The following is a 13,267-nucleotide window of genomic DNA, read 5'->3' on the forward strand; positions in this document are numbered from 1 at the left end:
TAACATTTAATGAACATTTAGCCTATACTATATGTCAGGTCTTGTATAATAAAATAAGAATCTAAAAATTAATAAAACACCATCTTTGTCTAATCTAGTGGGGAAATGTTACATGGAAACTATTACTTAGTGCCACAGTGGAGCTATTTAGTGCCACGGGAACAAGAACAGAAGATGATGAATTCTGTCTGAAAGGGGAGATAGAATGTGTGAAGACCAAATAGTGAAAGTTTATGGCTTTAAGAAAGTTTATTTCTTTAAGAGAACTGGGAGTTGTCTGTTTTGGCCAGAGTTCTGGAGGAGGGAAGAGCAAGAAGATGACAATGAAAGTAAAAGGTGTGTGGGGCCAGATCAGGGGCGGAGCATATAAATACACTAGGGTAGTTGGACTTATATAGAATTTTAAGAAAGTGGGCTGATATAATCAGGTGTGTACTTTGTAGATAATGCTACTTTTGGTGTTGAGGATGGATTAGAAAGGTAGGAGATAGCAGAAGCCAAGTATAAGGGCCAAATATAAGGCATGAGGATTGGTGCTCACTAGAAATTATAGGAGAATTTGGACCCACTGAGCCTGAGATAATTTCTGACATAAATCACTGGACTTGGGGAACAGGTGAATGTCCTGCCTAGAGAAGGAGCCAGTCACTCTCTCTTTTACTTGGAATCCCAAGTGGATATAGGTATGCCAATAATCTTGTTAGGAAAATTACAACAGCAAAAATAGTTTTCACCAGAGGGAAATAAGGAATGATGGGTTCAGTTTTGGACCTGCTGGCTTTGAGAAGCTAGCAGATGTTACATAAGGAGAATTTAAAAGAAAATAATGGTTCTGGAAGATATGAGAGGAAGGATGGAACTTGAGATACACATTTTCAAGCCATTGATGTAGAGGTGATAGTTGAAGTTGCTAGAATAAATGGGACCATTTGGTGAAAGCATGTAGTGTTAGAAAAGAAGACTAAAGTCCGAATCTTGAAAACTTCTCATCCTTAAGGGGCTGAATGGAAGAAAAGGAGGCTATATGCTTTTATGTAGTTTGTGGGGAAAATCCTACCATAGTCTCAGAGTTGTCCACATCTCCTCATAGGATGGAAACTTCCAACATTGCTCTGAGACAGATTTCAGTAATAGTTGTATAAAACAAATTTAGAATTTTTTTTTAGTGTAACAAAACCTGAATTCTGGATGTAATGGGGAAATTCCTATGATTGACACCATTTGGGAGGTCTCCTTGTTAAGGATAAGAGGTACACTAAGTCACCTGGTCGAGTGGATAGAAACAATTCTTCCAGGAGCACCTGTCATTGATAAAACTCTAAGGCCCTGTGCCAGGGCAGTCTCTGATAGGACCTGCCTAGACCCCCAGGCCATAAGACAGGATGCTTGTCAGGAAGGATTTGGAGGAAGCTCAGCTCTAGGGTGTTTAGCTTTGCTGTGTGATGAATACTCTCACTGAATCTGTCTCCCTTTCAGACTAGTTGGAGGCATCCTAAAGACTGGTGGCTATGGACAGTGCCTTGCCAGCCTTCTCTACCATATTCCCAAATTTTCTTCATGAGCCTATCTTGATACTGACTCCTTGGGATGGCATCACTCCTTTCACTTACTAAGCAGAGGAATGGTAGGAGAGGGTGATACAGATTATAACTAGCTTAAATAAAACTCCATGTCTGTGTATTATACCTTCGTTACTCTTCAGCTTATTCAGGAGCTGAACTTCTCCCCACCTGAAAAGCCAGACAGCACTTAGAGACTGAAGAGTCAACCTGGAAAGAGCAGAAAATACCACAGAATCCAAGGACTACCATATCCAAAAATGCCTTTGATTTCAGTTGTGAGGTAAAGGTAAGCAATGGCATCAGAATAGTTGATAAGTAGACTTCATATGGCTACAAATTCTTCACTACTTCTTTCATTAAGACAGAGAGTCAAATTCCCTTCTCCTGGGATCCATACTGGCTTTAGTCACTTGTTTGACCAATAGAATGCAGTGGATGTGAAACCAGATCCTGAGATGATTTGTGGCTTCTACTCAGGACACTTGAAACACTCATTTCCAAAATCTACCTGCCATGCTGTGAGAAAGCTGATAGGGGAACTCCACAGGAAAGAAATGATACCTTTGCAAGCAGTCCTGACTGAGGACCCAACCAGCAGCCTGCACCAACTCGATAGCCATGTGGCAGAGAGACCTTTGAAGGGGATTCCTCCTGCCCAGAAGCCTCTTCAGGTAATGCTGTGTGGAACAAAGACATACGGTCACCCAGGAGCCCTGCCCCAAATGCACATTTCTGAGCAAAACAAATTATGTTTCTTGATTTAGGTTACTGAACTTGGTGATAGTTTGTTATACAGCAGAATATAATCAAAACATTTGGTCAAAATATTTCCAATTGCACAATGATCCCACTAAGTGATTAGAAGCTAAAGTTAAAACTTTCCCAGAGGCTTTTATTAATTCATGAGAGATTCCTCTAAAGCTAAAGAAATAAAAGATTTCAACAGCAACAACAAAACTTTCCCCGAGATGAACATGCTGTATCTAGCAGTACCGTGACAACCCAACAGCAAAGACGTGAGGGATGAAATACATTCTAACACTCCTTCCAGATAAGTTTCTGGTTGTTTTCTCCGAGTATATGTGTTGATGGACGACAAACTGAGGGAAGTGCTAGGGGTCACTGCTGTCTGTTCTTCTTGGAAGAAAGGGCAGTAGGAAGAGTGATGCCTGGGAAGAAAAACTGTTAAGTGGTCAAAGTAAAACATATCTAAGACAAATCTCTGTAGGCCAAGTAAAATCTCATTGCTGAATAATTTCCCCAGCTTGTCTGCAAGGATTACTTACAGGGAAATGTTCTATCCTAACTACCAACTCAAATGTCACAGGCATTCCTAATGAAATCAGATAAAAGAAAGCATTTTGTTTTCTACATAACTAAAATGAAGATATTTCCAGAATATAAATGAGATGAAGACACACCAAGAATGTAATTTGCAGATACTTGAAAGAATGATTTAATTGTCCTGGCAAAGTTACTCATTGCATTTTGGGGCTTGACATCATTACAGTTCTTTGTTTACTGTATTATGCTTGAAATTACATGCTAACAAAAATTATTTTAGAAACGGAAATGCTCAATAAAAAATAAACGAATATAATCTGGAGCACATTAAAAGATATCGGAAAAGAGCCTAGAGCAAACTCAAGGGTTTATCATATAAAAAAATTATTCTCAATTTAAGGCATGCTGTTGTAAGAATCAAGTCCTAAGGAACAAGGGAGCACAAAAGTGCTTTAATGGTTTTTTCTACTAATTAATAAAGAAACATCTCTAAGATAACCAATCTAGCACACAGAGCCTGAAGCCTCTTAAAGACACATGATACACAGCAGAGCAGAGGTATTTGCTATACATTTTCATACAAAGGCAGGCATCCTGTGAGCATTTGGTAAATATTAATTAGATTGCAATATATGCTTCTAATACTGACACAGACATTTTCTCATCAGTGGTATGCTTTGAGAAACTTCACAGCGTAGAGTCCTCATAGGAAATTCCTATAGCACAGAGCAGATAAGAAAGTGTATATTTATGGTATAGGGTTGTGGAAAAGAGTAACATGTCAGGTTGGCACTATTTTGAGCACTAACTAGGATTAGAATAGGAAGCTGGGAACTGTGTGATCTGGAATACACACACATACACACACACAATTTCTAATTTGAACATATGAAATATATACAGGTTCTGAGAAAATTTAAAAGCCCCAAACAGTAAAATTTAAGGTGCCACATTATATAATGTAGTCCCTAACAATTAACAAAAATATTTTCAGCTCCCATAAATACTTTCACCAACTCTATCTTTGTGTTGGTCCTACCCAAATTTCCTCTGCCAATCCTAATCTGTTCAAGATGATCACACCGTGGGCATTTCTCTGAACACATGCATCTATCTGCCTGGATTAAATTCTTAAATATGTAGGAAAGTCAGTGTGTCTTGTCAAACCTACCAAATTTACAATATAAATAAGATACAGAAGTTATCAAATTGTTCTGAGACTTTCCATCTGATTTCCTTTATCTGTACTTTGCCTGGAGGTCTCTGGCTCCTGTCTGATCTTTCTGAAGCCCTGACCATATGGTCATTTGCTAATGTGGTTGATGTAATTTACATCCTGTTCAAAAATGACAAATTTCTGAGGCTTGATGGATGTTTATTGAAAACAAAAAACAACAAAAGTTTATCACGCTATTTGCAGCCATCCAAGCAACATTTTCTAGCCATTACAAAACATAATAAAACAAAATTCCTAGATTGTCTTTGATTTTTATGTTTCTTCTGGAAAGCTAATTTAACAAATATCCTTGGTCCCTCTAATATACTAGGGACAATTCACATCAGAGAATGGGTACAGTGAACTCTGAGCTGAGAACCAGAATTAAAAGGGACCATTTATCACAAAGAACAAAATGTATGCTTACACATCAGTGTGGGAGGGTGGGGGAAAAACTTTCATCAGAAAAAAAGCAGAGTGAAAGAGAATTGAAGGGAAGTTACTGAGGTTGGAAAAACAGATATGGATAAATGTAGAAATGAAAAACATTGTCAGGAAAAGACATCTGTTTTATCACTTTGGGAAAAGTAAAGTGGGGAAAGGAACCAAACGCTTCTATGCCTCTTGGCACTTCAGCACTAGGCTAGATGCTTTAAGTAGATGATCCCATCTTATCCAGAGTCTCAAAAAACCTTGTGAAGTAGATACATTATATACCTTTTTGAAGTGAGCAAACCGAGACTTAAGTATGTGCAATAACTTGCTAGTAAGTGACAGGATCAGTGTTGGGGTTGTGCTTCTCTGCCCTCCCATGTTACCACTTCCCCTGCAAAAGAAGTGCTATGCTGGAAATGGGGCTACTGGGGATATACCTACTTCAATCTGATTGCTACAAATTGAAAACATTTTGGATGTTTTCAACTTGTCAAGATACCCACACCTTATTAATTTCTAATACATATAATTTCTAATGTAGATATTAATATAAATATAGATTACACAGATATTTCTCAGTATCTTTTTTTCCCCTACTTATGACTTAAGGTTTTTATTGTTTTATTTTTATTTTTAATTTTTTTATTATTCTGTTTTAAATGTTCACTGTGTATAAAACAGTAAACATTGTAAATCTGTGTCTGATTCAAACAGCTTATTTTAAACTGAAAAATATATCATGAAGGAAAGATATATTCCAAATATATCATTTCTACTAATATTTGTTATAAAATAAACTCAGATCAGAATTAAATCTCTTGGTAAAGTAAAACCAATATGCTATGACCAATGGGAATTACTTAAATTAAGAAGGAAATAACATTCACCAGAAATTTCTGACATTGGTTGTTACATTATCAGTGTTCCTTTTCCTCTCTTTCTACTTTAATTTTTTGGGAGGATGAGTGAGTGTCTATAGGCCTGTGTGCTTATGTATTTCTTAAGAAAAATAAATCATATTAATGAGAAATTTAGCCACAATCCCAAACCTATTTACATCTACCAGTGTATATTGAGAGTATTTTTTTTTTAAGATTTTATTTATTTATTTGACAGAGAGAGACACAGCGAGAGAGGGAACACAAGCAGGGGGAGCGGGAGAGGGAGAAGCAAGCTCCCCGCCGAGCAGAGAGCCCGATGTGGGGCTCGATCCCAGGACCCTGGGACCACGACCTGAGCCAAAGGCAGATGCTTAATGACGGAGCCACCCAGGCGCCCCTATTGAAAGTATTTTAAATACAGTGTTTAAAGTTGAGATAAAATGACAACAGTATCCCATAGAAAATTAACTGACAGAGTTTTTGTCTGAGTAAATAAAAAGAGTGAATTAATTATGATCCCTAGCTTATACTGTGGTTGATTTAGTCTCATCTTGCCAATGGCTATAGCGACACTATGCAATAGAAATATAACGCAAGCCATGTATGAAACTTTAAATTTTAGTAGCCACATTAAAAAATTTAAAAACTAGGTAAGATTAAATTAATAATATATCTTATTTTGCCCAATATTTTCAAACTATGGTATCTTCCACATAAAATAAACATAAAAAAGTTAATGAGATATTTTACATACTTTCTGTGTGTGTGTTCAAAATCTGATGGGTATTTTATACTTACAGCACATAGAATTCAAACTAGGCATATTTCAAGTGCTCAAGAGTTCATTTCAAACATGCCTCGTGACTACCATGTTGGACAATGTAAATCTAAAAGTGGAGCCTTTCAGTAAACCTGGGAATTGGGAGGCCAGTGCATCTTGATGCATCAGAAAATAGAGCATAAACTCTTCACCCATTCTTACCAATTTTATTATTCTGAGACCACACAGCCAACAAATAGCTGAGACCTGTCACTTAACACCACCAGGAATTCAAGTATTTTACTATGTCTAACTCAAATGAAAAGAATTTGGGTAGGGAAGTGAAAGAAAGAGAGAGAGATGAAAGAAAGGAAAGAAAGAAAGAAAGAAAGAAAGAAAGAAAGAAAGAAAGAAAGAAAGAAAGAAAGAAAGAAAGGAAGGAAAGAAAGAAAGAAAGAAAGAAAGGAAAGAAAGAAAGAAAGAAAGAAAGAAAGAAAGAAAGAAAGAAAGAAAGAAAGAAAGCAAGCAAGCAAGCAGGGAAGGGGGAGGAGGGAGGGAAGGAAGGAAGGAAGGAAGAGAGGGAGAAGGTTGGGGGAAGGAAGGAAGACCTAAAATACATCATTATGAGATTTTGCAGTGATACTCAAAGTATGGCTGACAGAACTCTCAGAGTCCCCAAGATCTTTTCAAGGGGTCTTCAAAGTCCAAGCGTTAATAATAATAATAGTAATAGTAATAATAAATCAGAGGAAGGAGAAGAAGAGGAAGAGGAAAAAGAAGATGAGGAGGAAGAGAAGGGGGCCAAAGGTTTTTCACTGTGTTGACACTGGGTGTGAAAGAAAGAGTGGGTAAAACCGCTGGTGCTTTAGTACAAAATAGTATTAAATCTTAACTCATGATACATATCTTTTTAATATTCTATGTGACAAAATAGAACTATATATAAACACTTCTCCTACATGTTGAAGTATGATACTTTTCTCTAGAAAAGCCCTCGTATGATTATTTGAATTATTAGCTAAGTTATTCACTATTTTCATGGAATATCACTTTTACTTGAAGTAAAAAATGGCTGAGAGACATGCTTGTCAGAATTGGGAGGGACACGTATTTTCTTGCCAGTGACGGAAAACAATAGATAGCATATGTCAATATAGAAAATTGAGCTTTCAAGTGAAAATTAGAATTTTAAAGAAAATTGAAAACCATCATCATGAGCTTGACAGCTTCTTAACATTTGCAGACTTTTCTAATGTCATTTGTAATAATATTTTAAAATGTGATTTTTAAATATTATATAAAGACACATTCCAACATTTGGAAGATCTATCTGAATAATTCATTGAACTAATATTTTCCAAATGACCACTGAATGATATTTTTAAAAGCATTTATGGTTGAAAGATTCATCAAAGTGAAAACTAGACCAATGGATTTTGGTGTAATAGGGTACATCGAGCTTACTGATGTAATTTCAGAGATCACAGTGCAACTACAGTAATGTGCCATTTGTAGAGTATGATCTAGTATCCAAGAAGAATATTTATAATTATCTGGGAATGTTAAAAAAACTCTTCCCTTTTCTTATTACATATCTGTGTGAAGCCATACTTTCTTTGTATACCTCAACCAAAAAGAAAAAAAAAAAAAAGGAAGAAAAACAACAGATTGGATCCAGAAGGACATCTGGGCATATCTGTCTTCCATTAAGCCAGACATTTGTAAAAATGTAAAACAATGTTATTTTTCTCACTATTCTTTGTTTTGGAAAATAAAGACATTTTTACAAAATTTTCATTCATGTTAACATGTAGTACATTTAATTTTCTTATTTTGAAATGATTTAACACATAAAATATTTTTAAATTTCTCATCTTTAATTCTTAACATAATAAACATTAATAGATGTACCCCACATAAACGTAAGCTCTTTGGGATTCTCAGTAAATTTTTTTTTAAATTTTATTTTGTTATGTTAGTCACCATACAATGCATCACTGGTTTTTGATGTGGTGATCCACGATCCATTGTTTTCATATTACACCCAGTGCTCCATGCAGAATGTGCCCTCCTCAATACCCATCACCAGGCTAACCCATCCCTCCACCCCCCTCCCCTCTAGAACCCTCAGTTTGTTTCTCAGAGTCCATAGTCTCTCATGGTTCATCTCTCCCTCCAATTCCCCCCCTTCATTTTCCCTTCCTTCTCCTAATGTTCTCCATGCTATTCCTTATGTTCCAGTAATTTTTAAAGGTGTACTGGGAACCTGACACTTACAAGACTTCTAGTGAGTGGAATGAGCACATAGGTTTTAGAATCATAGAGACATCGTTTTATATCTTGGCTCAGGCCACTTACTAGACTACTGACCTTGGTCAAGTTATTGACTGGGAATTATGGCTATAAAGGGTCTAGCACATTATCTAATACACAGAAGACCACTGATAAATGTTGGCAGCTGTTATAATTATCACCATGGCCCTGTCTAGATTCTCTCTATGACTACTGTGCTCTCTGACTTCAAGTATATATAGTTACTTGGGAATAAACTATCATTTCCCATCAGGAGAGTCATTTCTTTTGATATAAAGTACCCAATTGCCTATGATTTTGGTCTTCTGGCCTGACAGATTACCAGCTTGCTATTCATTGTGGTATTCAGAAATACCAAAGTTCACTTGTTAAATAGCTGTATTTACACTGGTAAACTGAACAAACTACCATTAGAGGGGTAAAAAGACATGACAGCACATTTTAAGTCCTATAGGATTAAACGTATACTTGGTTTCTGCAAGTTGGCAGGCTGAACCCTCACATAGTCCTCTTTGGCGTAATTGGAGACATAGTCTCAGAGTTTTGATTTTTGGAGGTAGCTAACCATGGGCATGGAAGAGCTCTCTGGTTTTGCATCAGTTTGAGGCTCTGAGCACTTACTCTGTGAGAGGTGGAATTACTCTGGCACAGGCTAGGGAAGGGTAGAATAGAGATACAGGGAAAAGATGGATTTATTGTGGGTGACATTTGGGAGCGAAAGAGGTGCTTTTCATATGCAAGTGTGAGAGCCTGAATGTGAATAATTGAGGAGTGCCACTGCTGATGATAGAAATGTACCACCTGGGGCGCCTGGGTGGCTCAGTCGTTAAGCATCCGCCTTCAGCTCAGGTCATGATCCCAGGGTCCTGGGATCGAGCGCCACATTGGGCTCCCTGCTCGGCGGGAAGCCTGCTTCTCCCTCTCCCACTCCGCCTGCTTGTGTTCCCTCTCTCGCTGTCTCTCTCTCTGTCAAATAAATAAATAAAATCTTAAAAAAAAAAAAAAAAGAAATGTACCACCTACTGTTAATTGTACATTGAAATGCCTTCTGATTTGGGAGGATATTTATTCTGGACTGGTTGGGTGAGTACCCAACACTTCTTTTACTAGGATTTGACTGAAGTAATTTCCCATATTTCCTTCATATAATTATATTGTATGGATGGATTAGAAGCTTCAGTGAGGATAAAAATGTACCAAACCCCCAAAGTCAGAGCATGAAGTAGAAATATACAGTGAAGACTCTTTTTTTTTTTTTTTTAACCTTGTACCAATTAAGATAAGAGGCCAGGAAATCACTTTCTATGATAAACAGAAACACGGATTTGGACTTCACCTTCCATTAAGTCCTTGGCCACGGTAAAACATAGTAAATAGAGAAACACATTTGTAATGACTAACAAAGGAAGTTTAATCTTTTTTTTCCCACATAATATCTTTCTTAGCAAACTAAAACATATTACGTAGCTACCAGAATGATAAGGCCTCTATGCATATATTGTAAATGGAGCTCAATAGTAGATAATATGAGGCTAAAAGTAAAATGGTTAGAGGACAGGTCATGGAAAATAATTTAAATTCATTCAATGATTCCCTCTTCAATTAGGAATGTACCAGAAAAAAAAATATGTGGATTGTAGCATATTTTTAAATTTCCTGGAACATAGGAATGGAAGGAAGAACTTGTTTTACTTTGAAAGTTGCTAATATCTTTGTAAGTCTCCAGTAGAATTTAATCCATTTTCATAAATATCTAGTGAGGAAACTATGAATCACTTTCAGGCCATCTTATAGGGATGTACAAACAAGACAACAAGATTTCATTTTTCAGCTTGCAACCTACGCAAGAGATAAGAACTTTGTGTTGATTATCCCGCTGTTTGCAATTTTAAAAATGAATCTCCTTAGTTACTTCCCCCTTAAGTAAAAAAGGGAAACAGAAGTATTTAGTAACTCCTATCAATCACATTTTTCAAGCATGAAGAGGCATGGAAAATACTTTTATCTTGATAAAAAAGATTACATTTCTAAGGTAAAGTACTATTCCAAAGTAATGCAAAATAATATATTTATCTAATTTTATGAAAAATAAATGTGATAACTATTCATGACTCTTGTACTGTATGTATTATTTTGACAGTGGAATAAATCATGACCCAAATCTGGTGTATGGCATACAATTTTAACTCAATGTCACACTATTAGACCAAAAGCAATTTTACATAACCTAAGAAAGTTTCTCTAGGAGTTAGACCCTGCTCATCACTACAGACTCTCCTCTTTCACTACTAGAACTGTGTCACCCTAATTTCCTCAGCCTTGTGTATTTTTCTAAAAGTCTGGCAGCTGGTTGAGTGCGAGACATTTGCTAGTGGAGAAGCTCTTAAAGATGAATTGCTTCTCTTCTTGTAAGCTGTCTGTGGACTGTGACCAGATCATGTTGGGAAGTCATCTGATGAGAACATCTACAAGCTTGTATGCTATAGCTTCTGACCCACTTGGGATGGTGCTCATTTCACTGAGTGGCCAGTATCTTTACCCTTGTTCCGGGCAGTTTGAGTACTATTGCACTGGCATTTAAAAAATTACTGTTACCCGGCTGCAGTTAGGTTCTCAGTGTCCTGGAGAGATTATTTTCGGTGTTTCTGGCTGTGTCTTTCATCCAAACCCCACAAGAACTGTATTAAACCTATATCATAGTTCTAAAGCTTTCTATCCATCGCGAGCACACATCTCCATCACTTGGGCTTCCTGTTTTGCAATAAGAGAAACAGAGCCCAACAGGTATGAATTGCTTTAGCTTTCCATATCTACAATTTTATTCACGTCTGCTTTACAGTCTTAGTTTCTTATTTCCAGTTTTAGAAGCAAAGGTGTTGCTCCTTCTACCCCCAAAGGGAGGGTTTATCTGCCTGTGTTCTCATCTCCTCCCATCCAGTCATGGACCTTGTCCTTCAATCCAGCAATTTTTAGTTAAACAAACATTTCCAGTGCATATCATGTGCAAGACATTGAATTCGAGGTTATGAATACAAAGATGAAGGCCACTGGGCTGGACAACAGATGAGCTAACAGTTGACTCTAAGACACTTTGGTAGCTTCCGTTCTGAGGTGTATAAGATACAGTGGTAACCCAGGCTGCAGGCTAACAAGTTGGAAAAAGGCTTATGAGGAATCAATAATTTGTTGAGATTTAAACAGGCAATTAGAATTTGCTGACAGGCAAGAGTAAGCGACTTTGTCTTTCCCTAGAAGTCCTGCCATAAATTAACAATTAGCTTTTCTAAACCAAACACTTCCCAACTTTATTTGAGCACACAGTCCTTTCTACACAGCACAGATTAGCCCACAGAGAAGATACATGCCGATATTATAACTCTGTTAGGTAAACACAGAGGCTCCTCCTAAGATTCCTTATGAGAACCATACCAAAGCTGGTATGAAGCTCCTCTTTCTAAAATATCCGTTATACTCAAAATATTGTTATTTTTTTTAACTTGGAAAAAAAAAGAAAATATCGTTACTTTGTAAAATTCATTTTAAAAAAATATATTAAAAATTTCTTATTTCTCCATCCTTTTGTCTCTGCTGCAATTCCTATAGGGCTCTGTCATGATACAGATGCTCAAAGGTCAAGTCCTAGTCCAGACTGTTATTTCTTCTTCCTGGACCATGGTTTAGTTCATTTTTAGTTTTACCAAAACTAAAAGAAATTTGGCAAAATAAAAGTATTTTTTGACAAGATAATTTGATATATTTTTATTTTATTAGTTGTATTTTATTTGTCTATTCCATTAAAGTATTTTGAATCTTTTCATTCCCTTGCTCAGAAGCATTTGCAGAAGTCACTCAGAGGCCACTGTTCTTCCACTCTGTGTAAATAAGTCTCCCTGAGGCATAGAGAGAAGAAAGCCTTGAAAACAGGTGAAGAGAAGAACAAATGATTTCTCCCAAACATGAAGAGGTCTGAAGTGAGCATGTCTCACCTATAGGTCTGTGATAGACAGAAAAAGGGAGATGGAGAAGTGGTTGAAGAGGACTATGTGCTGTATCCAGGAGACCTGGACCCTCGGCAATAGGCCTTTGGCCATTCCAGAGATTCAGGGGCCTCGAGAGAGGTACAGAAGTAGCTAAAATCAATCACCTGACTGAAAGTTATGACCAACACCAGTTATAAGATAGCTGCAAATTATTTTAAAATACTTCTGTCCAGCCAGTATAATAAGCATGATCATGTTAGAGGTAGGCCCTAGATGCAGTTAATTACTCCATCCAGGAGTGCATAGGTCAGTAATCCTGTTAGAATGCAAGGCTGCTAGAATTCTATTAGGAAGCCAAGTTCCAGCCAAGGTAACTGTAAGTGTTTCCATCATTTTTATCTTTGAAAAACACCAGAGGCCTTAATAACTATCTTAATGAATTGTTTAAAATGGATTTCCACTGGTAAAATTAGAGTTCTATTAATCAGCATAATTATAGCTGGGTTCTCTTTTGGTAAAACGGGCATTCAAAATATGTGGATTCTAGGGCGCCTGGGTGGCTCAGTCGGTTAAGCAGCTGCCTTCGGCTCAGGTCATGATCCCAGGGTCCTGGGATCGAGCCCTGCGTCGGGCTCCCTGCTCGGCGGGGAGCCTGCTTCTCCCTCTCCCACTGCCTGCCTCTCTGCTTGTTCTCTATCTCTCTGTCAAATAAATAAATAAATAAATAAAATCTTTAAAAAAAATATGTGGATTCTAAAATATTTTAGAAAATATCTTACCCTGAATGAGGAGGATCTGAGATTAATTCAAGTCTTACAGTCTGTAAACATGGGAAG

General features: G+C 37.0%; 1 long non-coding RNA gene across 5 annotated transcripts in view; it reads right to left on the reverse strand.

Annotated features, from left to right (window-relative positions):
* Window positions 1–13,267, reverse strand: part of LOC135363709 (uncharacterized) — a 308,304-nt gene that overhangs the window by 75,033 nt on the left and 220,004 nt on the right. For 2 of the 5 annotated variants that reach the window (XR_010409738.1, XR_010409739.1), the window contains one exon: window positions 2,124–2,239. The exons of the other annotated variants lie outside the window; for them this stretch is intronic. This is a non-coding gene — a long non-coding RNA (uncharacterized LOC135363709). The remainder of the gene's footprint in view (window positions 1–2,123; window positions 2,240–13,267) is intronic. 5 annotated transcript variants of the gene reach the window in all.

This window comes from Mirounga angustirostris, unplaced genomic scaffold, assembly GCF_029215605.1.
Source record: "Mirounga angustirostris isolate CCGP_5_RB_7025 unplaced genomic scaffold, mMirAng1.0.hap1 SCAF_2, whole genome shotgun sequence".
In the NCBI taxonomy this organism is placed as follows: Eukaryota; Metazoa; Chordata; class Mammalia; order Carnivora; family Phocidae; genus Mirounga; species Mirounga angustirostris.